Below are 548 nucleotides of genomic sequence, written 5' to 3'. Positions count from 1 at the left end.
GGAGCCATATGTTGGGCCAAGTAGGGTCTTCCTATTGTCAAACATATTTTTATACCATTTCTAATTAGCTTGCAGTGACGTCAATGAAACAAGAAGAACAAGTAATGTTGTCACATTGTCTACAGACCTACACATCTTGGTCGTACTGTTGAACAGTTTTATTTTGTACTGCTCTGTGGCAATAAGAAGAAACTGTTCCGTTGACAGGGGAGGATACCATGTCATGCATGTAGGCACGGCCCTTTGCTCAAGTCGCTCTGAGCTCAGAATGACGAGCTGATTCACTTCACTTTTTTCCAGGTCATACTCCACCTGTTGTTTACACCCACATAAGTACAGGGGGGATTAAAAACACATCAAACTATACTAAAGATGTAAAGTTTAGTCAAAGCAGACTAACCAGACAGTGGTCCATCCCCAAAGATAACAGCCTGGATTTGGTACTGTCTAGGTGAACTCCAAAGAGAAGGTCCACAATGGGTTTGTAGTGAGAGCGATATCTGCCCAAATATGTCCAATGCGGCATAGAGCTTTCATCAGTATGCAGT

The 548-nt window shown here is 42.5% G+C and overlaps 1 long non-coding RNA gene across 1 annotated transcript; it reads right to left on the bottom strand.

Annotated features, from left to right (window-relative positions):
- On the bottom strand, window positions 1-438 carry LOC103399654 (uncharacterized). The gene is made up of 3 exons (XR_523676.3): window positions 401-438; window positions 128-312; window positions 1-31 (listed from the first exon to the last, which is right to left on the bottom strand). It is a non-coding gene; the product is annotated as an uncharacterized LOC103399654 (long non-coding RNA).
- Between the last annotated feature and the right edge of the window lie 110 nt (window positions 439-548).

The sequence above is a fragment of the Cynoglossus semilaevis genome, unplaced genomic scaffold (assembly GCF_000523025.1).
Source record: "Cynoglossus semilaevis isolate Cse_v1.0 unplaced genomic scaffold, Cse_v1.0 scaffold4771, whole genome shotgun sequence".
Lineage (NCBI taxonomy): Eukaryota > Metazoa > Chordata > Actinopteri > Pleuronectiformes > Cynoglossidae > Cynoglossus > Cynoglossus semilaevis.
The sequence above is the reverse complement of the archived record's forward strand: the minus strand, read 5'-3'. Positions and strand labels throughout refer to the sequence as shown.